This window comes from Macaca fascicularis, chromosome 10 (assembly GCF_037993035.2).
Source record: "Macaca fascicularis isolate 582-1 chromosome 10, T2T-MFA8v1.1".
In the NCBI taxonomy this organism is placed as follows: Eukaryota; Metazoa; Chordata; class Mammalia; order Primates; family Cercopithecidae; genus Macaca; species Macaca fascicularis.
Window position 1 is genome coordinate 93,466,300 of NC_088384.1, and position 25,350 is coordinate 93,491,649.

The 25,350-nt window shown below is 52.1% G+C and overlaps 1 protein-coding gene across 8 annotated transcripts in view; it reads left to right on the forward strand.

The window, feature by feature from the left end:
• SRC (SRC proto-oncogene, non-receptor tyrosine kinase) overlaps window positions 1–25,350 on the forward strand; it is a 62,215-nt gene that overhangs the window by 11,569 nt on the left and 25,296 nt on the right. For all 8 annotated transcript variants that reach the window (XM_045362957.3, XM_074005296.1, XM_045362958.3 and 5 more), the window contains one exon: window positions 12,204–12,277. The gene's annotated coding sequence lies outside the window, so the exon portion shown is untranslated. The remainder of the gene's footprint in view (window positions 1–12,203; window positions 12,278–25,350) is intronic.

The window sequence follows — 25,350 nt, forward strand, 5'->3', positions numbered from 1 at the left end:
CTGGGGGGCCTGCTCCTCGGGCAGTGAGGAGGGGCTACTGGACGAGAGTCATGTATCCCACGTTCTGGGTAGTGCCTAACTCAGGGTCAATGTGGCTTCAGTGAGGTGACCCTGGTGGCCACACTGAGAACAGATGGGCCTGGAGAGAAGGGGGGTACTGGCAGGGGAAATGGCCAGGTCTGGGATGGACAGGGGAGTGGTGGGGGGCAGGGTGGGACCCTCTGCCCCTGGGTCCTTCTGCCTGTCCATCCTTTTCTCGAAGACGCCCACCTGGCAGGAAGTGGTGGAGACGTGCTGCAGCCCAACTGGCAGATTCCCAAGGTGCCTGGGGCATTGGGCAAGGGCTGTGGGGTTAGGGCCTGGCCTCTCTTCCTTTTCGGGTAAACCTCACCAGGGCAAAGCTCCCCTACTCGGGTGAAGGGCTAGGCCTGATGGCCTCTATAAAGACCCCCTCTTCCCTCTTGAACCCAGAAGGTCTGTACTCTAGACAGGGGGAGTTGAGAGCCGTGGCTGTTGGCACTGGTGCCAGGTGAGCCTGGATTAGAATCCAGGCTTTGTTACCTGCTGGCTGGCAGACGTTGGCCTTTGAGAGCCTCAGTTTCCCCATCCGCAAAAATGGGGGTCACACTAGAGCTTCCCTCCTACAGCTCCTGAGAAAATGAAATGATCCTGTGAAGAGCTGTGCCAGCACTCTGCCCGCCTCAGGGGTCTGTGACTAGAGCTGTTGCTCTAGCCGGCTCGGGGACTGAGATTTGCTGGGCTGTGGAGGGCCGCTTCCGGTCTACCCTGGGCTCTCAGCACAGAGGACAAAGCCCCTTTGTGGAGGGCGGATGGAGCCTGAGAGCCCCCGTACTTGGGGAGCAGGGGACTGCTTGCCCCTTCTCTTCACTCAGCTCCCCCGGGAGAAGGACCTTCCTCAGACACAGAGGGTGGGAAACGAAAGTTGGGCTGTGCAGGAGGAGAGGCCGGGCTGGCTGCGGCTGCCCTGGCCAACCTCTGGCTGTGAGCTCGGGTGGGCCCTTCTTTTCTCTGGGCCACTTTCTCAGGCAAGTCCCAGGTCCACTGTGGGTGCCCTGCTTACTCCTCCATCCATCCATCCATCCATCCATCCATCCATCCATGATCAGGTACTCACTCCATGCTGGGCTGTGTGCCTTTGGCCAGTGTCTGTTCTGACCCGCTGGTACCCAAGCATCCCAGCTGTTCATTGTTTTGAATATTACACCTGCTGCAGAGTATTCAACTATAGGGAAGACAGAAGTGGCCCCGTCCCCATGAGACGGGTTCTCACACAGTGAGTTTTGTCAGCAGAGCTGTGATCATCCATGCTAGGAAGCGGAAGCTGAAGATCCTCACTGAGACTGGGGTTTGAGGGAGGCTTTCTGTGAGGAAGTGGCTTTGGAGCTGAGACTTGGAGAACAGAGTTGGCCGGTGTATCAAGAAACAGGTGGTCGAGGCAGGCCTGTCTGAGCAGGTGGCTGAGTCCTGAAGACCTGAAGGAGGCAAGAGAGTTGAGTGAGCCTCCCGATGCACTGTAGGGGACTGTATCTCTTCCTGCTGGGGACCCGATGCCCTGCATATGCGATGTGTTCAGTCGTTAGTGAGGATTTTGATTACTGTTGTTTTTGTGGGGAGTAAGGGCCTGTGTGTGGGCTCAGGCTCACAAGGGAGGCAAGTGTAGGTGCGGGTGGAGTGTGCTGCCGGTGCGGGAATAGCAGGTGCAAAGGCTCTGAGGCAGGAGTATGCTAGCTTCTCAGGGAAGGGGCAGGCGGCCGGTGTGGATGGAATAGAGTGAGGGGAGGGATGGGGTTGGTGGAGGCCACTGAGGGCCCTGGAGGCCTCTGTGACGACTTCGGCCTTTGTGTCAGGAGTGTGGGTACTGTGGGTGGTATTAAGCAGGAGCGAAGGGTTCAGACATCTCAGAAGGGTTCCCTGCTCCATATTAGCCAGCCTGAGAGGAGGAGGCTGGGTCTGGCTGAGGATGTGGTCATGGTGGGAGGGAGGGAAGTGGATTCAGAGTGTGTTGGAGGTGAAACTGACAGGGCTTGGAGCTGGGGAACAGCGGGGCAAGAGGAATCATCGTTCCTCTTTTGGGCAGCTGGTGGTGAAGGGCAGCATCCCCTCACAGACAACGGTGGGCCTCTGGTCCATGTGGGCCGCCCTGCCCACATGCATCTGGAGCTACACAGCCCCAGGGCTTCCCCACCTGGCCCTGAGCGCTGGCCCAAGTCCTCTGGGTCCTGCAGCTTCCGATACTGGATGTACCTTAGGTGAAGCTGGCAGGATTCTACCCATTTTACAGGTGAAAATACTGAGACTGTGAGTGGCACACCCGTGGCCTGGGTTACACAGAGGGGCAGGGGTGGGTCTCAGCCTCCCCAGGACCAAGGGGAGCTATGGACTTGGGGAATATGGACTCTGTCCCCTAAACGCCAGCCAGCGACTTCAGAGCATACCTGGGACAGTACCTGTCTCAGGGAGATGGAGGCTGCACAGTGTGACCTTGGGGATGGGGCCAGGAGGCCTGAACTCCAACTTGCCATGTGAATTGGGCCTCAGCTTCCCTTCCTGTGAAATGGGCACAGTAACGGTCCCCACCTCGCAGTGCTGGCAGGAGGAGCCGACGAGGCTGAGTGTGAAGTGCTGGCCCGATGCCCTGCATGCGCAATGTGTTCGGTAGTGAGTGAGGATTGTGATTACTGTTGTTTTTGTGGGGAGTAAGGGCCTGTGTGTGCGCCCGGGCTCTGGCCGTGGTCATCCCAGAGCTGGGCTTCGGGGAGGGGCTGGAGGGCTGAGTGGCCTCTTACAGGTAACTCAGCACTTTGGGATTCACAGTCCTGGAATCCATCCCAACGCCACTTTCCACACCGGGAAACAGAGTCCAGAAGGGCTTGTGGATGCGCTCAAGGCCCCGCAGCACCTTGGGACGGATCAGGGTTTCCGTGCCGGGCGGTCTCTGCGCAGCCCAGGGCTCACCTCTCCTTGCCCTGTTCAGGCGCTACCCACTTCCAGGCAGTATGCTTCCTTGGAGGGCTTCCAGGCCCTGCACAGGCCCCGGTGGGAAGGGATACAGGCCCCTACGGTGCAGGCCAGGGGCTGGGGTCTGAAAGAAGCCCCTTTTTTGCCCGGGAGGAAGCTGAAGAGCGGCCGGGGCTGGGACAGTTGTACTCTACAGGGTGTGAGTTGGTAGGAGCTCCTGGCCCCCCTGCTGGGCCTCTGCCCTTTCTGGGCTGCAGGCCCCATCCCCAGTGCACCCCTCCATCTCTGTCGGTGTCCGCCCCAGCCTGCCGTCTCCACCCCAGCCCCACTGGCAGAGCCGGTTTGAGCCTACTGTCCCTGAGCATGTTCGCGCCGCGGACACCGGACCAGACATGTTCCGGCTGCCCTGGCCCGCGCACGGCCCCTTGCTCACTCTTCACTCACTCTTTGCTCACTCAGCAAACATCCCCTGGGACCTCAGTTCCCGGCCTGGGCTGTGCTGGGCGGGGATCAGGGCCTAGAGTTGTCTCAGACTTGCTTATGCCCTGTGTAAGCCAGGGTGGGCAGAAGCTCTGCGCCAGAGATGGACCAGGCCGGCGGCCGAAGGGCACAGTGGCGGGGCATAGGCTGTGAGACTGGACAGATCTGGGGCCGAGGCCTGCCACCTCTTATTCCTGTGGGGCCCTGGGTGGGGCCCATCGGTCTGTCTATCCATCCCACAAATATTTTCTGTGCTCAACAATGTTCTACAGGCTGCAGATAGCAAGGAAACAACCAAAGATCCCTGCTTTTGCAAAACTCACATTCTAGAGGGGGAGACAGAAAAACACAACAAATAAGGAAACTGCACACATAGCCCATAAGAAGGGGGTAAGGGCCACGAATCCATAATGCAGGGAAGCGGGTGGGCCTGCTGGCGGGCTCGTGGAGGATGGGTCGCAATTAGATGGTGGCCAGGGAAGGCCTCACACCTCAAAGAAGCTCACAACAAAGGAGGGGAGGAAGGAGCCATGCAGCTCCTTGGGGAGGGAACAGCCAGTGCGGAGACCCCGAGGCAGGGGAGAGCCTGGAGTGCTGGTGAAACTGAAGGGGGCCAGGGTACAGAGTGAGGAAGGGGAAGAACAGGGGAAGAATGGAGGGAGAGGAGGGCAGATCGGGGGGGCCCCTGAGCCATCTAAAATGCAGCTTTGGCTTGGAGCCAGATGGGGTCACACGAGGGTTCTGGGTGCACCTGGTTGCTGTGTGAAAAGCAGACTAGGGGGTGAGGGTGGTGGCGGGTGGACCAGTGAGGTGGCTGCTGCTTTAGTCTGGGGGGTGGCGGTTCTCTCAGTAAAGTCAGTAACTTTCCTAAGGTCACACAGCAAGGAAGGGGTAGTTGTTGGGAGGGTTAAGGGTCCAAGCATTTTTTTTCTTAGTTAGTCTTGCTTTTCCCATTCTATGATGGAGGCATGTTCATATAATGAGACTCATGAACCCATCGCTGAGCCAAGCACCACTACCTGTGGCCAGTCCCGCCTCTTCCACACCTGTTCTATCCCATCCTATCTTGTGTCGTTTTAGAGCAAATCACAGGCATCATATTTCATATGTAAAATATTTCAGTGTGTATCTCTAAAAGACAAGGACTCTTGTGTTTAAAAAGTAGCCAGGGCCGGGCGCGGTGGCTCAAGCCTATAATCCCAGCACTTTGGGAGGCCGAGGTGGGCGGATCACAAGGTCAGGAGATCGAGACCACAGTGAAACCCCGTCTCTATTAAAAAAAAAATACAAAAAATTAGCCGGGCGCGGTGGCGGGCGCCTGTAGTCCCAGCTACTCAGGAGGCTGAGGCAGGAGAATGGCGTGAACCCAGGAGGCGGAGCTTGCAGTGAGCCGAGATCGCGCCACTGCACTCCAGCCTGGGCAACAGTGTGAGACTCCGTCTCAAAAAAAAAAAAAAAAAAAAGTAGCCATACAACTATAGTCCATATAAAATAAGTTAACCATTTCTTTCTCTCTCTCTGTTTTTTGTTTTGTTTTGTTTTGTTTTTGTGAGACAGGGTCTCACTCTGTCAATGAGGCTGGAGTGCAGTGGTGCGATCTCAGCCCACTGCAGCCTCAAGCTCCTGGGCTTGAGCGATCCTTCCACCTCAGCCTCCTGAGTAACTGGGACTACAGGTGCATACCACCACACCTGGCAAGTTCTTAAAATTTTTAATTTGTAGCGATGAGGTCTCTCTATGTTACCCAGACTGGTCATTCCTGAGTCAATTCCTGACTCAAGTGCTCCTCCTGCCTCTGCCTCCCAAAGTGCTGGATTACAGGCGTGAGCCACCGCCTAATGGCTAACTTCTTAATATCAGCAAAAGTCCCCTCCTCTCCCAGATATACTCTGATGGTGCCACTGATGTCTCTGGGCTTCCCCTCCTTGCCATAAAGTGAGGTTCGTAATAGCCACCACTGTCATGCTATTGTGAGATCATTCAAGTAGGACGCCTAGCACAGGCCCAGCACATAGGTGCTCAACAAGGAATAGCTACTCCTACTATTTTGACTGATAGCAAACACTTAGGGCACGCTTGCTAGGGTCTGGGCCCAGTCCTGTGTGCTTCACAGATACAAACATATTTAATCCTCACAACAGTCCTTTGAAGTAGATGATGTTTATCACTATTTTATGAGAGGAAGTGGAGCCACAGAGAGGTGGAGTAACTTTCCCAAGGTCACACAGCAAGGAAGGGCCAGAGCTGAGTTTTGAATCCTGGCAGTCTAGCTCTTAATCCCTATGTGGTGGAGGCTATGTGAGCCCAGAAAATGGTGGGGGTCCCTCTCTCAGCTTGTGGGGGGGCAGGCAAGGTCAGACACTGCCTGTGGTCAGGCCCAAAGGGTGCACTGTAGTTCATGGGGGGCAGGGAAAGGGGAGGTGGGTGGTGGAGCTTAGGGGAGGGAAGAGCATGTGCAAAGGCTTGGAGGCTAGAGGGTAGTTAGGAGTTTAAGGGAGGGTCAAGGGATGGGAGCTTGTGGCAGGCCCCCTCCACCCCAGTTTGACCTTGGTCCTGTGATCACCAGGCTGGAGTGTAGAGCGTTTTTATCATCTTACGATCACCGTCCCCGGCCTTAGTCTCGGATGCCCTCTCCTTCCTCTGAGACCTGCCAGGACCCCATTTCATGGATGAGTAAAGGGAGGCTGACCTTCCTGTGACCACACTGCCAGGGGTAGGCCACCTGCAGGCTTGAACGGGGCCGGGGGGTGGGTTTGGAGCTCAGACTGGGTTGTGTGGAGGGGCCAGGCCACTAGGCGCTCCTGCCCACCAGTGTCCCTGGAGGGAGATACTGCATGGGTGTGGGCGTGGAGGAGGGGGCACTGTGTGTTCCCAGAGCAGCTGGCAGGGAACAGCGGGTGCTGTGGGCAGGGGCCGGCTGGCGGCCATCTCCACAAAGCACATCAGCCATCAGCCATCGGGGTGGGGCAGCTGGGGGCTCTGGGAGAGATGACTTACCACTGGGAGAGAGCAAAACTTGCCACCTCAGTGTTCCCTGTGGTCCTTTCCTGACGCTGAGCAGGGGTGGGGGTGCTGCTGACGGCCTCTGTGTGCGGGTAGAGGTGCCGGGGGTCCTCTGTGTGCGGGTAGAGGTGCCGGGGGTCCTCTGTGTGCGGGTAGAGGTGCCGGGGGTCCTCTGTGTGCGGGTAGAGGTGCCGGGGGTCCTCTGTGTGCGGGTAGAGGTGCCGGGTCTCTGTGTGCGGGTAGAGGTGCCGGGTCTCTGTGTGCGGGTAGAGATCCTGGGTCCTCTGTGTGCGGGTAGAGGTGCCGGGTCTCTGTGTGCGGGTAGAGATCCTGGGTCCTCTGTGTGCGGGTAGAGGTGCCGGGTCTCTGTGTGCGGGTGGAGGTGCCGGGTCTCTGTGTGCGGGTAGAGATCCTGGGTCCTCTGTGTTCGGGTAGAGATCCTGGGTCCTCTGTGTGCGGGTAGAGGTGCCGGGTCCTCTGTGTGCGGGTAGAGGTGTCGGGTCCTCTGTGTGCGGGTAGAGGTGCCGGGGGTCCTCTGTGTGCGGGTAGAGATCCTGGGTCCTCTGTGTGCGGGTAGAGGTGCCGGGTCCTCTGTGTGCGGGTAGAGGTGCCGGGTCCTCTGTGTGCGGGTAGAGGTGCCGGGTCCTCTGTGTGCGGGTAGAGGTGTCGGGTCCTCTGTGTGCGGGTAGAGGTGCCGGGTCCTCTGTGTGCGGGTAGAGGTGCCGGGGTCCTCTGTGTGCGGGTAGAGGTGCCGGGGTCCTCTGTGTGCGGGTAGAGGTGCCGGGTCCTCTGTGTGCGGGTAGAGGTGCCGGGTCCTCTGTGTGCGGGTAGAGATCCTGGGTCCTCTGTGTGCGGGTAGAGATCCTGGGTCCTCTGTGTGCGGGTAGAGATCCTGGGTCCTCTGTGTGCGGGTAGAGATCCTGGGTCCTCTGTGTGCGGGTAGAGATCCTGGGTCCTCTGTGTGCGGGTAGAGGTGCCGGGGGTCCTCTGTGTGCGGGTAGAGATCCTGGGTCCTCTGTGTGCGGGTAGAGGTGCCGGGTCCTCTGTGTGCGGGTGGAGGTGTCGGGTCCTCTGTGTGCGGGTGGAGGTGTCGGGTCCTCTGTGTGCGGGTGGAGGTGTCGGGTCCTCTGTGTGCGGGTAGAGGTGCCGGGTCCTCTGTGTGCGGGTAGAGGTGTCGGGTCCTCTGTGCGCGGGTAGAGGTGCCGGGTCTCTGTGTGCGGGTAGAGGTGTCGGGGGTCCTCTGTGTGCGGGTAGAGGTGTCGGGTCCTCTGTGTGCGGGTAGAGGTGTCGGGTCCTCTGTGTGCGGGTAGAGATCCTGGGTCCTCTGTGTGCGGGTAGAGGTGCTGAAGCCCAGGTTAGCTCTTCTTCTTCTTCTTTTATTTTTTTCTGAGACAAGGTCTCACTCGGTCGCCCAGGTTGGAATGCAGTGGTGTAATCGTAGCTCACTGCAGCCTCAAACTCCTGGTTGCAAGCCATCCTCCCACCTCGGCTTCCCGAGTAGCTGGAACTCTTGGGTACCACTATGACCGGTTACATTTTTTTTCTATTTTTTTGTGGAGATGGGGGTCTCGCTTTGTTGCCCAGGCTGGTCTCAAACTCTTGGCCTCAAGCGATCCTCCCATCTTGGCCTCCCGAGTCACTGGGATTACAGGCGCAAGCCGCTGCTCCCGGCACACAGTGATTCTGATGGAAGCCTTCACTCAGCTACGTGGTGGTTAGCCCTCAGCAGGCCGGCCCCAAGGCTTTGTCTCCTCTTCCAGTTTCTCCTCAGCTCAGTGCTTTGGGGCCTGGTGCCCCCAGAATCTTATCCTCAGTGCCATTGCCCCCAGCCCACACCCTTATTTCAAGGCAGGCCTTGGCCTTGTTGTGTGACCAAGGGCTGGCAGCCCCCTCTCAGCTTTAGCCTCCTCATCTGCCAAGGAGAAGGGCCCACAAAGCCTCCCGGGGGTTGGGGCTGTGACCTCCGGGCCTTGTGAGCTGCCCTACCCACCCCGAGACGGGGCTGCCTGCTGATAGACAGATAGATAGGGATGGTACCTGGAGTGGGGTGGGGAGGTCTGTGAAGCCTCCTCACTCCTCCAACTCACCAGTCCCTAGATACTGTCTCCTTCTCAGTGACCTCACTCCGGGGCATGGGAGCCTGGAGGAGGGAGAGATGGTGGGAAGTGGGTATAGGGAAGAAGGAGCCACCCCCGTGTGTCTGTCTTTCCCCCATTTTGCTGCTGAGGAGACTGAGGCTGCAGGACTGAAATGGACATAGCTCCCTCACCTTTCTCTAAGCGGTCGCAGCTGCAGGCCCTGTCAAAGCCGTCCCACCTACCTGGGTCACACTCACCACCCTCTCTTCACAAACCACCTAGCCTTTGGGCCTCAGCTGAGATACCTCCTCCTCTGGGAAGGCCACCATGGTTTAGGTGTCTCCTCTTGCCCCTCAGGCCCTTTGGAGCTGGAGATGACTGTCCCTGAGAAGACACTGGGGGAAGGGCCACTGTGCCCTGACCTCCAGCTCCCAGGGGCCTGAGAAAAGCTTCCTGGCCCTGCTCTCAGTTTTGCAGGCCTTCATGACTTGCATTGCTGAACATATCCCTCTGGGGGTCTCCCCTGGGCCCCCTCGTGCCTAGGCCAAGGGCCAGCAGTGACCCAGTTACACCGGAACCCACTCTGGCCAGACCTCGCTCTGGACAAGGCCCTGCCCACCTGGCACTCTGGTCCGCCTGTGCCTCTGCACCCAGGCTCCCTCCTGGGCTGCCCTTGCTGTGCTCCTCGCAGGGGAGGTAGGGGAGGGTGGGCTCTGGTGTCCCTCAGATCTGGTTGGCATCCTGGCTGTCTGCCTTCTTGCTGGGGCAGCCTCCTGGAGCCCCCATGGCCTTGTGTGTGAAACGAGTGTGGCCACAGCTTGCTACAGGCTGCTGGCAGCTTTGGAGGGGAGCGTGAACTCCAGGCGGAAGGATGTGAGGGGGAAAAGCTGATGGGGAGAAGCATGGGTTTCTGCACTCCCGTCAGCACACCCCATTCCACCCCTGGCCTGGACCAGAGCAGCTGGTAACATTGGGTTTTGCCAGGAGGAGCCCAGGCTCCTTCCTTTGGGTGTTTCCAGGGCCCTGGGTGGCCGTCCTGGTTAGGAAGACGTGCAGAGGGTTAGGGGTTGTCACTTGGCTGCTAAGAGTTGGGATCTCAGGCACACCATTTAACCTGTCTGTGCTTCGGTTTCCTCATCTGTGCGATGGGGTGATGAGTGTGGCGCATGGCAGGTGATGCATGAATATCAGCCACCGCTGCTGTCAGTGTTCGTATCCCTTGCTGTGAAGCCTGTGCCTTTCTGCATTTCTACACTTGTAGAAAAACACTGCGGGTGAGCAGGTCATTCTTTTTTTTTTGAGACGGAGTCTCGCTCTGTCTCCCAGGCTGGAGTGCAGTGGTGGGATCTCCACTCACTGCAAGCTCCGCCTCCCGGGTTCACGCCATTCTCCTGCCTTAGCCTCCCATGTAGCTGGGACTACAGGCGCCTGCCACCACGCCCGGCTAATTTTTGTATTTGTAGTAGAGACGGGGTTTCACTGTGTTAGCCAGGATGGTCTCGATTTTTTGACCTCGTGATCCGCCTGTCTCGGCCTCCCAGAGTGCTGGGATTACAGGCGTGAGCCACCGCGCCCAGCCGAGCAGGTCGTTCTTTTGATAGCGGGAAGGAAAAAGAGAAGCGGGGAAGATCCCTGCCCACGGGGAGCTTCCACTCCAGTGTGAGGGGCAAGAAGAGGGTGTTGGGCTTGGAGGAAGGCGGTGCCCATCTGTGAAATGGGCAGGCTGCGCCCCCTTATACTTCTCCCAGCCTCAGCCTTGCTGTCTCTGGATGCGGCCAGTGCTGGCAGGGTGCCCTGACCCCCAAGGTTGTTGTAGTGGCCTGGGCCCTGGTGGCTGCTCCCTGCCCTATTCCTGCCCTATTCCTAGCTCTGTGGCCTTGGGCCAGCCACTTTCCCTGTCTGGCTTTCCATTTCCCCTTTTGGAAAATGGGCCAGCCATGGGGCTCTGCTTAGTCCCTGGGGTAATTTCCAGCTGGGAGAGTGGCCTTGGGGAGCAGTGCCCACACTGGCCTGGGGCATCAGCTGGCCATCTGCTGTCTTGGACGCGCCCCAGGCATCTCACTTGGCTTCTCTGAGTCCCTCTCTGTGCCCCCATCTGGAAAGAGGGGCAGGTTGTTGCTGTGTAGCAGGGTCTTGGTGAGAATAGAAGTCTGAACAGTACCAGTGAGAATCTAAGGTTAGGGGCACAGCAGGGACCTCTGTTCATGGGGCATGGCCTGTGTGCCCAGGTCTTGGCGTGGATTCACCTGTTAGCCTTTGCAACTACCTGAGGGTGACTATGGGCATCTCCATGGTACTGAAGGAAACTTCAGTCCATGTGCCCAGAGTCCTCCTGTGGTGGCAGCAGGGTCCCCTTAACCATGATGCCCCCACCTGGCTTGGGCAGGTGCCTGACAAGCCCTTCTGCTCTCCCGTCAGAGAGAGGATGGCTGCCAAAGGGCCAAGTCCTTGCCCGCCGCCTTCCCCCTTCATCCCCGCACAGGCCTGACACTACACCCACTGCTGCTCTTCCCTGGCCCGCCTCCCACCTTTCCCCCGCCACTGGGGCACTGTTATCAGGAGGCATTCCAGGACTGGCTGAGAACAGCTTCCACCCTGGGCCCTTCTGAGCGGATGTGATCACTGATAGGATGCCCTGCTGGGGCCTCCTTTAAGGAATGGGCTCTGGGGTACGAGACGGTGGAACCCAGATAGTCTGGGTTTGCCTCCCAGTGCTGTGTCTTATGAGCTGTGTGACATCAGGCAAGCAGCTCCACCTCTCTGTGCTTCAGTTTCCTCATCTGCAAATCAGGGCCCACCACAGAGGGCTGGGGTGGTTCACTGAGTTCCTAAGCATGGTGCGCGCCACCCAGCAACACTGTGATGGTGACGCTGTAGCTGTTGTTATCCTCTGAGGATCAACCATCCCTCCTCCTTGTGGGGCCCCTGGTTTATTTGGCCTCTGTGTCCACCCCCTGATGAGGGCATGGCCGGAGGACCCCTCTGGACTTTCTCTTCTCCAGGTCTAGAGGACAAGGAGAGGGTGAAGCTGAGAGAGGCTATGTTCAGAAATTGGGAACCTGCTGTGTGATCTTGGATGGCCCCTCTCCCTTTCTGAGCCTCCATTTCCCGGCCTGCTCTATGAGCCTGTGGACCTGGCCCCTCGTTATCCCTGTCACGATACTTTCTGTAGTTCCTCCCTCGGCCAGCCCAGCTACATGGCTTTTGACTGTCTTTCCCACTATGGCATCAGTAGGTGCTCAGCTAAGCCTTGTTGGAGGAGCCTGGCAGTGCACCATTGAGTGACTGTCCAGGGCTTTCCCACTCCTGGCCTTTTGCTTGTGTGGCCCCCTTTGCCAAGAATGTGGCCCCCATTCATCTCTACTTGTGGAAATCCTTCTTGTCCTCGAAGCCCTTCGCAAATGCTGCCTCCCCCAGGAAGCCTTTCCCAGTTTCTCCCAGCCAGAGGGGATGCTGGTCCTTGGAACACTTTCTCTGAGGCTCTCTGGTGGTCCCTGTTACAGTGCACTGCAGTGTCCATAGTTACAGATGAATGGCAAACAGGGACTGTGCACTTACTAGGAGCCAGGCACGGGGGGGTGCCCTGAGCTTGTGCTGTCTTATTTCATCTTCCACACCAACCTTGCAAGGTGGATATTAATCCTATTATCCCTCCCTTTACAGAACAGAGAACAGAGGCTCAGAAAAGTGAAGCAACTTGGCCAGCTATGAGAGACAGAGCCAGGATTTGAAACCAGGTAAGTTTGTGTTTTTTCTTTAAAAAGGAAAGAAAAAACATCACACACACACACACACACACACATACACACACACGACAGGGAAAAGTAAGTCTCTCTCACACCCAGGTCTCCTTGCCAGAGTCAACCACTTGAAAAAATTTCTGGTGTATCCTTCCAGGGAGATCCAGGCATATATAAGCATGTATATTAACAATTTTTTTAGCATAATGTGAATTTCAATAATGATGGGAATGCCAGGTGTTGATATTTTTAGCTTCCGCACTTGACTCAATATTACACATTTGCAAAGAATTTTGTTTTTTTCTTAGGGTCTTACTCTGTTGCCCAGGCTGTAGTGCAGTGTCACAATCATGCTTACTGAGGCCTCGAACTCCTGGGCTCAAATGATCCTCCCACCTCAGCGTCCCAAGGAGCTGGGACTGCAGGGAAATGCACCACACCCAGCTAATTATTTATTTATTTATTTATTTATTTTTTTTTTTTGTTTGTTTGTTTTTTGAGACGGAGTCTCGCTCTGTCGCCCAGGCTGGAGTGCAGTGGCGCGATCTCGGCTCACTGCAAGCTCCGCCTCCTGGGTTCACGCCATTCTCCTGCCTCAGCCTCCTGAGTAGCTGGGACTACAGGTGCCCGCCACCGCGCCCGGCTAATTTTTTGTATTTTTAGTAGAGACATGGTTTCACCGTGGTCTCGATCTCCTGACCTTGTGATCCGCCCGCCTCGGCCTCCCAAAGTGCTGGGATTACAGGCGTGAGCCACCGCGCCCGGCCATTATTTATTTTTTTGTAGAAGCAGAGTCTCACTATGTTGCCTAGGCTGGTCTTGAATGTCTGGGCTCAAGCAGTCCTCCTGTCTTAGCCTCCCAAAGTACTGGGATTATAGGTGTGAGCCATCACCCCCAGCCGGAAATTTTTTTCTCTTTTTTAGACAAATGATAGCACACAGTCTACCCTGTCCTCAACTGACTTTTTTCTCTTGACAGTGTACCTCAGAGGTCATTTATTTGTGCTGCATTTTTCTTGTTCATGGTTGCGTAGTATTCCACTGCATGTACGGTGGTCACACTGTACTTAACTAAGGACAGATATTTTGGTTGTTTCCAGTCTTTTGCTTGTTCTAGACAATTCCACAAATGAATATCCTCAATCATATGCCTTGTGTTTATGTGTTCTTTTAGGATTAATTCCACACTGCAGGGTCAGTGGGTGTGTAATTGTGATAGGTATTGCCAAATTGTCCTTCAGAGAGATTGCGCTGGTGTCCCCACACCCTCTGTTCTCCTCACTCTCACCAGCATAGGATGTTACCAATTTGGGGATAAATTGCATAAGTGCAATTTGCCGAGCTGATAGGTGAACAGTGGCCCCCAGTGTAGTTTATTTGAAAAATGTGTATCACAGCTTTACTGAGATAAAATTCACATAGCATACAATTTATCTATTTAAAGTATACAATTCGGTGGTTTTTAGTAGAGTCACAGAGTTGTACAATCGTCACCACAGTCAAATTTAGAACATTTTCATTACCCTACAAAGAAACTTTACCCATTACAGTTACTCCCCACTTCCCCCTAAACTTCCCTCCCCTAGACCTAGGCGGCAACTAATCTAGTTTCTGTTTCTATAGATTTGCCTATTCTGGGCATTTAATAGAAATGAAATCATTCAAGTGTACTCTTTTGCGGCTGACTTCTTTCACTTAGCATAATGTTTTCAAGATTCACTCATGTTGTAGCATGGATCAATATTTCATTCTTTTTTTCTTGCCAAATAATATTCTATCATATGGATATACCATATTTTATTTATCCATTCATCAGTTGATGGACATTTGGGCTTTCTGGCTATTACGGGTAATACTGTTCTGGACATTCATGTGCAAGTTTTTGTGTAGACATATGTTTTTCATTTCTCTTGAGTGTGTACCTACGAGTAGAATTGCTAGATCATATGGTAATTCCATGTTTAACTTTCTGAGGAACTGCCAGATTGTTTTGCAAAGCAGCTGCACCATTTTACATTCCCATCAGCAATGTCTGAGGGTTCCAGTTTCTCCACATCCTTGCCAACATTTGTCTTTTAGATTCTAGTCATCCGTCCTAGTGTCTGTGAAGTGGCATCTCATGGTGGTTCTGATTTTTTTTTTTTTTTGGACAGGGTCTCAGTCTGTTGCCGAGGCTCACTGCAGCCTCAAACTCTTGGGCTCTAACAATCCTCTCATCTCAGCCTCCTGAGCAGCTGGGACCAAAAGTGTGTGCCACCACACCTGGCTCAGGCTCATTTTTTTTTTTTTTTAGTTTGTAGAGATAGGGTCTCACCGTGTTGCCCAGGCTGGTCTTGAACTCCTGGGCTCAAATGATCCTCGCACCTCGGCCTCCCAAAGCGCTGGGTTTACAGGCATGTGCCACTGTACTCAGCCGTTTTGATTTTTATTTCCCTAATTACTAGTGACATTAAGCATCTTTTCATGTGCTTATTGGCCATTTGTATATCTTCTTTGGAGGAATGTCTATTCAAGTTCTTTGCCTACTTTTATTATTAATGTAATCTATTTTTTTTTGTCTTAGCAACAGGGTCTCACTATGTTGCCCAGGCTAGTCTAGAAGTCCTGGCCTCAAGTGATCCCCCTGCCTCAGCCTCCCAAGTAGCTAGGACTATAGGCGTGTGCCACCATGCCTGGCTTAATTTTTTTTTAATTTTGTAGAGATAGGATCTTACTCTGCCACTCAGGCTGGAGTGCAATGGTGTGATCATAGCTGACTGTAACCTCAAATTCCTGGGCTCAAGCAATCCTCCCATCTCAGCCTCCTGAGTAGATAGGACCACAGGCATGCAACACCACGCCCGGCTAATTTTTTTTTTTAATTTTTAGTAGGGGTCTCACTATGTTTCCGAGGCTGGTCTCAAGCTCCTGGCCTCAAGAGATCCTCCTGTCTTGGCTTCCAAAGCACTGGGATTACATGCATGAGCCACTGTAAGAGATATTTATATATTGTAGATACAAGTATATGATTTACAAATATTTTCTCCTATTCTGTGGGTTGTCCTTTTACTTTCTTGATGTTGTTCTTTGGAAAACATAAGTTTTTTGTTGCTGGATCCAGTTTTCTAGTATTTTGTAGAATATTTATATGTATGTAATACATATATTCATTTTCATAAAAGTTACTGGTCTGTAATTTTCTTTTCTTGTGATGTCTTTGTGTGGTTATGGGATCGGGTAATACCGGCTTCAGAAAATGAGTTGGGAAGTATTTCCTAGAGAAGAACTGGTATTATTTCTTCTTCAAATATTTGGTAGAATTCACCAGTCCAGCTATCTGGGCCTGGGCTGCTTCTGTGAGAAAATTTAAAATTAATAATTCCATCTCCTTATTGCTTTAGATTTATTCGAATTTTCTATTTCTTCTTCTTCTTCTTCTTCTTTTTTTTTTTTTTTTTGAGATGGAGTTTCATTCTTGTTGCCCAGGCTGGAGTGCAATGGCACTATCTCGGCCCACCTCAACCTCCGCCTCCTGGGTTCAAGCAATTCTCCTGTGTCAGCCTCCCGAGTAGCTGGGATTACAGGCACGTGCCACCACGCCCGGCTGGTTTTTCATTTTTAGTGGAGACAGGGTTTCACCATGTGGGCCAGGCTGGTCTTGAACTCCTGAACTCAGGTGATCCGCCCGCCTCGGCCTCCCAAAGTGCTGGGATTACAGGCGTGAGCCACCGCGCCCAGCCTATTTCTTCTAATTTTTGATAATTTGTGTTTATTTCTAGGAATTTCATCTAAGTTATCTAGTTTACTGACATAGAATTATTCACAGTAGTCTCTTATAATCTTTGGTTCTTTAAGGTTAGTAATAATGTCTTCCCTTTCATTCCTGAGTTTAGTCATTTGAGTCTTCCCTTTTTTTCTTGTTCAATCTAGCTAAAGATTTGTCAATTTTGTTGATCTTTTCAAAGAATCACCTTTTGGTTTTGTTGATTTTCCCTATTGCTTTTTATTTTTGATTTCATTAATTTGTGCTCTAATCTGTATTCTTTCCTTCCTTGTACTAGCTTTAGATTTAGTTTGCTCTTCTTTTCCCAGTATCTTAAGGTAGAAGTTTAGGTTATTGATTTGAAATCTTTCTCCTTTTTATTTTTATTTATTTATTTTTTTTTGAGACAGAATTTCACTCTTGTTGTCCAGGCTGGAGTGCAATGGTATAATCTCGGCTCACTGCAACCTCTGCCTCCGGGGTTCAAGCAGTTCTCCTGCCTCAGCCTCCCGAGTAGCTGGGATTATAGGCATCCGCCACCACGCCCTGCTGATTTTTGTATTTTTAGTAGAGATGGGATTTCACCATGTTGGCCAGGCCGGTCTCAAACTCCTGACCTCAGGTAATCCGTCCCCCTCGGCCTCCTAAAGTGCTGGGATTACAGGCGTGAGCCACTGCACTTGGCCTATGTTTATTTTTTGAGACAGGGCCTCACTCTGTTGCCCAGGCTGGAGTGTAAGTGGCATGATCATGGCTCATTGCAGTTCTGAACTCCAGGGCTCAAGCAGTCCTCCCGCCTCAGCCTCCCGAGTAGCTGGGACTACTGGCAGGTGCCAGCACGCCTGATGATTTTTTAAATTTTTTTATTTTTTAGAGACAGGGGTTTCACTGTGTTGCTCACGCTAGTCTCGAACTCCTGAGCTCAAGCGATCCATCTGCCCCAGCCTCCCAAAGTGCTGGGATTACAGGCACGAGACACCACATCTAGACGGTTTTTTTTTTTTAAATATAGGATTTTACAGCTAGAAATTTCCCTTTAAGTTCTCTTTTACCACATCCTTACATTTGGATATGTTGCATCTTCATTTTCTTTCATCTCTAAGTATTTTCTAAGCTTTTTGGTGATTTATTCTTTGACTCACTGGTTATTGAGGAACGTGTTGTTTAGTTTTCACATATTTTAATTTTCCAAATTTCTTTCTGTTATTGATTTCTTACTTCATTCTATTGTGGTTGGAAACATACTTTGTATGATTTCACTCCTTTTAAATTTATTGAGCCTTGTTTTATGGTGTAGCATATGGTCTGTCCCGGAGAATGTTCCATGTGCACTCGAGAAGAACGTGTATCTGCTGTTGTTGGGTGGCTGGTATGATTTGAATTTGCATTTATCTTATGAGTGAGGTTGAGCATCTTGTCATATGTTTGTGAGCCATTTGTTTGCTTTTTCTTCAAACTATATGTTGTCGTTTTTCTTATTTTATGGGAGCTTATTATATACATGCTAAGAAAAAAAACACCCTTACCTATCATAGAGTTGCAATTATTTTTCTTAGTTTGTTGTTTGTCCTTTAAACTTGTTTACTGTTGAGCTACACAACCGCTTCAGTTTTTATATAGAGTGATTTATCATTTAAAGAATGATTTCTGGCCGGGCGCAGTGGCTCAAGCCTGTAATCCCAGCACTTTGGGAGGCCGAGACGGGCGGATCACGAGGTCAGGAGATCGAGACCATCCCGGCTAAAATGGTGAAACCCCGTCTCTACTAAAAAATACAAAAAACTAGCCGGGCAAGGTGGTAGGCGCCTGTAGTCCCAGCTACTCAGGAGGCTGAGGCAGGAGAATGGCGTAAACTCGGGAGGCGGAGCTTGCAGTGAGCTGAGATCCGGCCACTGCCCTCCAGCCTGGGCGACAGAACGAGACTCCGTCTCAAAAAAAATAAAAATAAAAATAAAGAATGATTTCCAGGTCTTATGTCATGTTTAGGAATGCTTTCCCCATTCAGAGATAAGAAAATTTATTATCTTTCCCCCTTTACACACACACACATACACACACACACACACACACACACATATTTTGTGGATATGAGATTTTGCCGTGTTGTTCAGGCTGGTCTCAAACTCCTGGACTCAAGCAGCTCTCCTGCCTTGGCCTCCCAAAGTGTTGGGATTACAGGTGTGAGCCACCGCACCTGGCTCCTCCCCTTTTTAGAGCTTTATGGTTTGAGTATTTTGTGGTTTAAATCTGATTGATTTGTAATTTATTGGCATATATAGTGAGACTGAGATCCAGCTTTGTTTTCTGATGTCAGACTGTTGGTCCTAACTCCATCTTAAAAATCATCCACCTTTTTCTCACTGGTACAAACTGCCATCTTCATTATATAGTAAATTCCCATATGTTTCAGGACAACTTTTGGAATCTCTATTCTGTTCCCCTGATTTACTGATGTGCCAATAGCACACAGTTTTAATTACTGTTATCTTTGTAGTAAGGTTTACTGTCTGGTTGGGCTGTTTCTCCCTCATTACTCTTCTTTTTAGGAATTCTCTGGCTACTCTTATTCAATATTTTTACTTACAAATTTAGAAATTGACTTGCCTAGTTAAAAAAAAAAATCTTGTTGGGTTTTTTTAATTGGGATCACATTGAACTTTTAGATTGATTTATGAATAATTTTTTTTTGACAGAGTCTTGCACTGTCGCCCAGGCTGGAGTGCAGTGGCATTATCTTGGCTCACTGCAACCTCCACCTCCCGGGTTCAAGTGATTCTTCTGCCTCAGCCTCCCGAGTAACTAGGACTACAGGCACGCACCACCATACCCTGCTAATTTTTGTATTTTTACTAGAGACAGGGTTTCGCCATATTGGCCAGGGTGGTCTCGAACTCCTGACCTTGTGATTCACCCACCTCGGCCTCCCAAAGTGCTGGAATTACAGGCATGAGCTACTGCACCTGGCCAATATTTTTATAATGCTAAGCTTTCTTTCATTTTATTTTCTAATTGCAATTGGTGTATATACACATAATTGATTTGGGAATGTTAACTTAATTCCCTGCCACTTTACTTAATTTGCTTTTGGTTTAATAGTTTTGCAGTAGGTTATCTTGGATTTCCCAGATCTATACCTATACCAAATACTATAATAATACTCTTTTTTGGTGTTGTTTTTGAGACAGAGTCTTGCCCTGTTGCGCAGGCTGGAGTGCAGTGGCGCAATCTTGGCTCACTGCAACCTCTGCCTCCTGGGTTCAAGCGATTCTCCTGTCTCAGCCCCCAGAGTAGTTGGGATTACAGGCATGTGCCACCACATCAGCTAATTTTTGTACTTTTAGTAGAGACGGGGTTTTACCATGTTGGCCAGGCTGATCTCGAATTCCCAACTTCAGGTGATCCACCTACCTCTGCCTCCCAAAGTGTTGGGATTACGGGTGTGAGCCACCGCACCTGGCCAATAATAATACTCTTACTTTCTCTTTTCTAATTCCATTTTATTCTTCAATTTCTTTTTCTAGTCTTTTTTTTTTTTTTTTGAGACAGAGTCTCACTCTGTCACCCAGGCTGGAGTGTAGTGCCATGATCTCCGCTCACTGCAACCGCTGCCTCCTGGGTTCACATGATTCTCCTGCCTCAGCCTCTCAAGTAGCTGAGATTACAGGTGTGCACCACCACGCCTAATTTTTGTATTTTTAGTAGAGATGGGATTTCACCATGTTGGCTAGGCTGATCTCGAACTCCTGACCTCAGGTGATCCACCTGCCTCGACCTCCCAAAGTGCTGGGATTACAGGCATGAGCCACGGCGCCCGGCCTCTTTCCTTTTTTTTGAGACAGTCTCACTCTGTTGTTCAGGCTGGAGTGCACTGGTGCGGTAATAGCTTACTGCAGCCTCAACTTTCCAGACTCAGGCGATTCTCTCACTTCAGCCTCCTGAGTAGCTGGGACTACAGGTGCATGCCATCATGCCTGGCTAATTTCTTTAGTGTATTTTTTGTAGAAATGGGGTTTCACCATGCTGCCCAGGCTAGTCGGAAACCCCTTAGTCTCATACGATCCTCCTGCCTCCGCCTCACAAGGTATTGGGATTTCATGCGTGAGCCAACACACCTGGCCAAATTTTTGTGTTTTTTTGTAGAGATGATGTTTTACCATGTTGCCCAGGAAAACTCATGGGTCCCAGCAATCCGTCTGCCTCAGCCTCCCAAAGTGCTGGGATTACAGGTGTGAGCCACCACACCCAGCCTTCTTTTTCTAAGCTAATTGTATTGACAAGTATCTTAGAGTGGGGTTAACTGATGGACTTGTATCTTAGTTCATTCAGGCTGCTATAACAAAATACCATAGACTGGGCAGCTTAAACCATGAACATTTATTTCTCACAGCTCTGAAGGCTGGAGAGTCCAATATCAAGGTGGCAGCAGATTCAGTGTCTGATGAGGACTGTCTTCCTGGTTTGCAAACGGCCACCTTCTTAATGTGTCCTCACATGGCAGAGAGAGACAGGGCTCTGGTCTCCTCTTCTCGTAAGGGCACTAATCCCATCATAAGGACTCCATCCTTATGACTCATCTGAACCTAATCACCTCCCAAGGCTGACCTCCAAACACCATCACACTGGGGATTAGGGCTTCAACATGTGAATCTGGGGTGGGGGAAACGCATTCAGTCCATAGTGATATCCTTGTCTTTTCTGGGTTCTTTCCCTGTAAAGTGGCATTTGTAGGCCTTGGCTCCTAATCAACTCCACCAGGCAAGCCCCGCCAGGACCATGCACAGGGCATGGCGCATACAGTAGGCATTTTGGAGGCCTAACTATGAAATTGACTGCAAAAGAGAGCAAGTGTCTGAACAAGATCTTCCACAGAAATCATAATAATTGCTAATTAGATACTGAGCACTTTCTATGTGCCAGGTACTTTACAAATATGATGCCATGCTTTCCTCACAGTGAGCCCCAAATTATGTAGGAAAAATCACACCAGTTCCCATTTCCCGAGGCTGCATGGCTAGGAAGTTGCAAGCCGGCATCTGAACCTGGCATTGTGGTCCCAGGCCACCTGAATTTTTTTTTTTTTTTTTTTTTTGAGATGGAGTTTTGCTCTTGTTGCCCAGGCTGGAGTGCAATGGCATAATGTCTGCTCACTGCAACCCCCACCTCCCTGGTTCAAGTGATTCTCCTACCTCAGCCTATCAAGTAGCTGGGATTACAGGCGTGCGCCACCATGCCCAGCTCATTTTGTATGTTTAGTAGAGACGGGGTTTCACCATGTTGGCCAGGCTGGTCTCAAACTCCTGACCTCAGGTGATCCACCCGCCTTGGCCTCCCAAAGTGCTGGGATTACAGGCATGAGCCATTGCGCCCGGCTCCACCTGTAGTTTTTGACTGCTCTGTGATGCTTTTGCTTCCCTGGAGGGTCTAAGATGTGGGCGATGAGGTCATAGGTTGCCCTCTGACCCCCGTGTTGCTTTGGGCTGTGGGGTCATTGGCACGGTGGGCGGGGCACCAGAGGTAGGTTCTGACACCTCTCTCCTGAACCGTGAGCATCCCAGCTCTGCTGCACTGACTTGCTGTGTGGCCTTGGACAAGGTTTTAGTTTCTCTGAACCATCTGTAAAATGGGTGCAGTTACAGTCCCTGCTTCGTTGTGCTGTTGGGACAATTAAGAACCAGCCGTGTGTAAAGCGCTAAAGTGCCCAGCCTTGTGCTTGGTGTTCAAGGCCCTGCCACTGCCTCCTCTTATTCCCTGGAATGATCATAACAACAGTAAACAACATCGTGTGCTGTTTATCGTGCACTTATTCTTTTCCTGCCGCATGGACTCTCACTCGTACTTTTCAGTTGTTAGGTTTCTAACCCCATTTTAAAGGGCAGGAAACTCACAGGCAAAGTGACTTGCGCAAGAAAATGTAGCTACTAAGAAGTGCAGCCAGGACTCGAACCCAGGTTTGACTGGAGTCCTCACTCTCAGCTCCTAAGCTCCTGGCCTGCTCTCCACCCTTAGAAGAGGTGGAGATGATGTTCTTCAGTGTCAGGAAGGAAGGGGCTGGTGTGTAGTGGCTGAACAGCAGTGTGGTCTGAGCATCTGTGAGCCAGGAGGTGAGAGAGAGTGTGTGGTGCCCTGTGGTTGGGCAGATCACTGTGGGAGGCTGGGACATGCTCTGGGAGGCTGGGACATGCTATGGGAGGATGGGACACGCCATGGGAGGAGGGGACACGCTCTGGGAGGCTGGGACACGCCGTGGGAGGATGAGACACGCTGTGGGATGATGGGACACGCCGTGGGAGGCTGGGACACGCCGTGGGAGGATGGGACACGCCGTGGGAGGACGGGACACGCCCTGGGAGGACGGGACACACCGTGGGAGGACGGGAAATGCCGTGGGAGGATGGGACACGCCGTGGGAGGATGGGACACGCCGTGGGAGGATGGGACATGCTGTGGGAGGATGGGACACGCTGTGGGAGATGGCAGCAACACCAGCTGCAGGGCCGTGTGACCCAGGTGATGGCTTTAGGCCTCATCCACAGGGTTATGATGGGAAGCTCTTGAATATTTAAAAAAAATTCTCATTTTAGAAAATCATGACAAAGTCATTTCTAAATGTCAACGGATACAGGGTGTAAAGTGAAAAGGGATTTTCCTCTCCCCATCCCACACTTTTGAGATGAAACATTGTGATGAATTTGGAATCCTTCCAGAGCTTTCTTTTTTAAAAGTTTTTTTAAATTTTTAATTTGTATGGGTACATAGTAGGTGTACATATTTATGGGGTACATGAGATATATTGATACAGGCATACACTATGTAATAATCACATCAGGGGAAGTAGGGTATCCGTCACCTCAAGCATCTATCATTCCTTTGTGTTACAAACAATCCAATTCTACTTTTTTTTTTTTTTTTGAGACATGGTCTCACTCTGTTGCCCAGGCAGAGTGCATGTATGTGTGCAATTTCCTTTCTTTCTTTCTTCTTCTTCTTCTTCTTTTTTTTTCTTTTTGAGACAGGGTCTCGTTCTCTCACCCAGGCTGGAGTGTAGTGGCGTGATGACAGCTCACTGCAGCCTCAAACTCCAGGGCTCAAGTGATCCCCCCACCTCAGCCTCCCAAGTAGCTGGGACTACAGGCTAATTTTTAATTTTCTATAGACATAGGGTCTCACTATGTTGCCCAGGCGCAATCTTCTTTACAGAAATAATAGCAGCTCATGTTTGCTACAGGCCAGACACCACACTAAGCCCATTGCCTGCATTATCATGTTTGATTGCTGACAACCCTTTTCCAGAGGAGGAAACTGAGGTCACTCCTCACCGCGGGCTCTGGACTCCTCAGCAGACAGGGCCTGCTCTATGCCTTGCTCCCTCACGAGGTGCCGGGTTGCTGCCATAGGAACTTTTCCCTCAGTGTTCCCAGTGCCTTGAGCTCAGCAGGTCCCCAAGTGGCCAAGCACCTCCCGCTAAGCCTGCATCCCCCCCACCCCCATCCCCATCACTGACTCAGCGACACCACTGCACGTCCCATCCCAGTCATTCCCCAGGTGTTCGCAGAGCACCTGCCATGTGCCGAGCCCCGCACAGGGCGGGGAGAGGAGGAGATTCTACACTGCCACCGCCTTCTTTTCACTGAAACAGTGTGTTGGGGCTTCTTCTCAGGCCACTGTCAGCTCTCATTCTTTATAATGGCTGCACTGCTGTGCACTTGGTGACTGCAGCCCCTTTATTTAACCAGCCCCTCTCTGAGGAACACGTAGGTTGTTAGTGGCTTTCCGTGGAGAGTTTTAGGCGGGGGAGGCCCGGCTGTCTGTGAGGTTTACGGAGCCGCCTCTGGCTGCGGGGGGAGGGTGGGCTGGAGGGACCCACACTGCTGTGTCCAGGCCCAGGACCACAGGGCCCTGGCCTGAAGGACTGGAGATAGACAGCGTGGCGGGGAGGGATGCGCTTGAGGAAGATTCAGGAACTGCCCCAGGGCTCCCCACAGGCAGAGCCCCGCACAGGGCTTGGCACATGGCAGGTGCTCTGCGAACACCTGGGGAATGACTGGGATGGGACGTGCAGTGGTGTCGCTGAGTCAGTGATGGGGATGGGGGTGGGGGGGATGCAGGCTTAGCGGGAGGTGCTTGGCCACTTGGGGACCTGCTGAGCTCAAGGCACTGGGAACACTGAGGGAAAAGTTCATATGGCAGCAACCCAGCACCTCGTGAGGGAGCGAGGCATAGAGCAGGCCCTGTCTGCTGAGGAGTCCAGAGCCCGCGGTGAGGAGTGACTTCCCAAAGGAAAGGGGCCACCTTTCCCTGGGAACCTCAGGCAGCCCCAGTACAGGGCCCCCACTGCTTCCCCTTGACCCCCCGCAAGGGTCTATCTCTACCTTGGAGGCTGCAAGTGGCGGAAGAGATGAGGGGAGGTTGGCCCCCCTCCAAGGAGCAACTCATGGTGACTTGTCGGTTGGGCCGCAGAATCAGGAAGCCCAAGGACAGAGCTCTGCGTCAGGGAAGAGGGTGGTCTCTCCTGAGGTCCCACAGCATGGAAGCAGCCCCCCGAGACTAACTCCCACCCTCACTGAGTCATCGAGTGAATAGCTGTGCAGCTTTCGAGACCAGCCGGGCCAACATGGTAAAACCCCATCTCTACTAAAAATACAAAAAAAATTAGCGAGGCATGGCCAGGCGCGGTGGCTCACGCCTGTAATCCCAGAACTTTGGGAGGCCGAGGCGGGTGGATCACGAGGTCAGGAGTTTGAGACCGGCCTGACCAACATGGTGAAACCCCGTCTCTACTAAAAATACCAGAATTAGCTGTGAGTGGTGGCGGGCACCTGTAATCGCAGCTACTCAGGAGGCTGAGGCAGTAGAATTGCTTGAACCCGGGAGGCGAATGTTGCAGCGAGCCGAGATCATACCATTGCACCCCAGCCTCGGCAACAGAGTGAGACTCCATCTCAAAAAAAAAAAAAAAAAAAAAGAATGAGAGAGCTCAAAGTGGCCTGAGAAGATGCTCCGAACACACTAACACACTAAGTGAAAAGAGGGAGGCGGCAGTGTAGAATCTCCTCTGGGTATCTCAGGCCTCAGTTTCCTCATCTGGAAAGTGGGGGCCACAATGCTACCCGCATGACCCTCAGTGGGCCATTCTTGCTCAAGCACGTTCTGCTTGGAGCTTTCTCAGGCTTTCTCTTGGACTGGGGCGGGCTGCTTTATTCTCTCACGCCTCTGCCAAGGCCATCTGGCTGCTTTGTGAGAGAGAGTCCCCGGAGGTAGGAGGTGTGGCCCGTGAGTTTCCCCACCAGACCCGGTGAGCAGCCCCTGATTCCCACCTGCCCAGTGTAGT